General features: G+C 38.3%; 1 protein-coding gene across 1 annotated transcript in view; it reads left to right on the top strand.

Moving 5' to 3' along the window:
* ZNF143 (zinc finger protein 143) overlaps positions 1–2,824 on the top strand; it is a 62,992-nt gene that overhangs the window by 33,523 nt on the left and 26,645 nt on the right. The gene's annotated exons all lie outside the window — the stretch shown is intronic.

Raw genomic sequence — 2,824 nt, 5'->3', positions numbered from 1 at the left:
AAACACAAAGCCAAGCATAGGTTGTCTTACCATTTGTTACATGGAGTACCTCCTAAATGAAGTAAATTTGAAAATTAAAAGAAGACATCTTTTCTCATTTTTAATAACTGATATTAAAGTACTGAAAAACATTTAGGTGGGAAAGTTGGTTGGAGAATCAGGGAAAGAACAGATCATCTGCTCAAATGATCCCTCGTAGTCTTCATTTGTCTTTTCAGGTATTTGTCAGGTGATGTATGAAAATAACAATTCCATCATTCCTGAGCTATTTTATTTTCTAGCCAAAACATTGTTGACTGTGCATGGTTAGATATTAAATCAACTGTGGAGATATTGGTCAAAGAGTACAAAGTTTCAGTTAGGAGGAATAAGTTCTGGAGAACTACTGTATAGCACTTGACTGTACTTAATAAAAATACACTGCATACTTGAAAATTGCGAAGAGAAAGGAGGTAAATAAAAAGATACTGCAGTAACTGCTGAATTCTTTCAGTTAGAAAGCAAACTTAGTTTGTAAGACTCTACCTTTTTCAAGCTTCCTCAGTCTTTTCCTTGAATGTTGATATTATCAGATTATCAGAAGTTCTTATATTTTAGAAAATACTCTATAATATGATACTGTACATTTTGTTTACAAAAAAATCCGAAACTAAGATTGCTTTTCCAACAGTGGAGATGGATTTGTGTTCCTTTTCTCTCACATGATCCTCTGGGTTTTGTAACCCATTGGAATAATGGTGTATAAATCACTGTGGAACAGCAAAAAAGGAAATGAAGTAATGACTGTCATGGAAATTACACCGTGATGACTATAGCCATATGAGTGCAGGCACCAACCACTGACTGTGAGAAGTATTCTTAGGTTAGCATATTAAGTCCTTCTTTGAAGGGGAAAATTTTTTTTGCTCTCTTTCTGGCTTCATGAGAGGTGGAAAGTGATGGAAAAAGAAAGGGATCAGGGATCTTCCTGGTTGCCAAGGATTGCAATGATGGGTGCTTGAAATTGCTGTTTACTTGCTGGTTCTTTATGAAATAAAGACGTGGATAGGGGTTCCTTGTTCTGTCACTTATTAAATGATTAACCTTACCTCAGATAATGTGCCATTACAGTGTCTTTACACAATGATGTCATTGTGTGCTGATGACTTGTAATCAATCACTTGTGTTAAAGGCTAAGTAAGTTAGTATCAGTAGGTTGTGTTTACAAACCATTCTGGCTTTATGGTTAATGTTTTTGAAGATTGTCTTATCACTTTTAACGGCTCCTTAAGTGAACGAAAGAACTTAGTGCATACTTGCCATATTTGAAGGGTTACTTGGCAGTCAGTGTTTCTGTACAGTTTCTCTCCTCCCTGCCCCCAACACACGTGCACAGTATCACGTCATTACTCCAAGCAAGAGAATAAAAGAGGGCCAGCAAAATTAGAACACGTAAATTTGATGTGGAAAGATTTGGTTTGGTCTGCTTTGATGTGGTTTGGCTTTGCAAAAGTGGAGGTGGAGGAATTAGAAGGAGGTCCTGGAAGCCATTTCCATGATTTAGAATATAATATGTACACATTTTAATTTATATAATTTTTTCTTTAATACTTAAAATATCCTGTTTTCTAAACAGATGGGGTTGTTGGTCCAATAAATGATTCATTTGTTTTAAACAGGTCAAGGTGAAGATGTTCTTAAAGGGTCCCAGATCACGTATGTTACAGGCGTAGAAGGGGACGATGTTGTGTCTACACAAGTAGCCACAGTAACCCAGTCTGGGTTGAGTCAACAAGTTACACTCATATCCCAGGATGGGACTCAGCATGTAAGTATCCACCAAAAGCCAAACAGGTTAAATAACATTTATCTTAACGTGGGCTTGAAAGACAGGCTGGGTTCCCATTGAGGAAAGCCTTGAATATCAGGGCACAAAGTCTGGACTTACAGCCTGTAGGCAGTGGCAGATTCCTGAAAGCTTTTTCTGTAGTCTGCTGCGAGAGACCACATGCAGGGAGATTAGTAGGCAGAAAATGTTCATGATGCTGTGGAATCCAAATGGTGTAGTTGCTATAGGTCCAGGGTGAGGTAATGAAGGTCAGAACCGCAGTGAGATTGAGGGGTTGAAAAGTACTACTGGATTCATGTGAAACATGATAGGCAAACCTATAAAATTTCCATGATTCTCCTTAACAGAAGAATTATTAACAGGAATCCTGAGAATTCACTCACCTAGCTTTAAAGAGTCGATAGAATAGGTATCTTGATTTCCCCCAGGAAAAGCACAGTGTAATGGTAGTTCTCTGATAGCCAAACTTGTCATTATTTTCTAGATGCCATCAACCTAAAATAATACAGGCTTTATTTCATTTTTTAAGTTCTAGCTAAGATTGTCTTAATACTTGGTGGAAACAGGCACAGTGGGATATGCCATGCTTCTTTACCCTCCTACACCTACCTTTTTCATGGAGAACGGCCTCCTTAGCCATCTCTCTTAGGGCTTTACTTTTCATGATCAGTCCGCCCTGTTTTGACACACAGGATTGGAAAATAGAAAGCTTTCCTACCATCCCGTTCATCCCCTTCCTCACTTTGACATCACTGATTTCACACACTGCTCTTTGTCCACTGGCTGGCATGCAAGATTGAACATATCCACTTAAACCAGTTTTCATTCAGCATCAGCCCTAACACTTTTTCTTGAATTAGATGATCACATACAGAAGCCCTCTGGAGGTCATTTGATCTAACCTTCCTCTTCCCTATACAGGAGAAATTCCTGCTGCAGCAGCTCTGAAACAGCCACTACTGAGAATACCCCTGCAATTAAGCAATTGCTTTTTTT

The sequence above is a fragment of the Propithecus coquereli genome, unplaced genomic scaffold, assembly GCF_000956105.1.
Source record: "Propithecus coquereli isolate 6110/MARCELLA unplaced genomic scaffold, Pcoq_1.0 Scaffold44, whole genome shotgun sequence".
NCBI lineage: Eukaryota > Metazoa > Chordata > Mammalia > Primates > Indriidae > Propithecus > Propithecus coquereli.
Note: the sequence above shows the minus strand (reverse complement) of the source record. Positions and strands in the feature narration are given on the sequence as shown.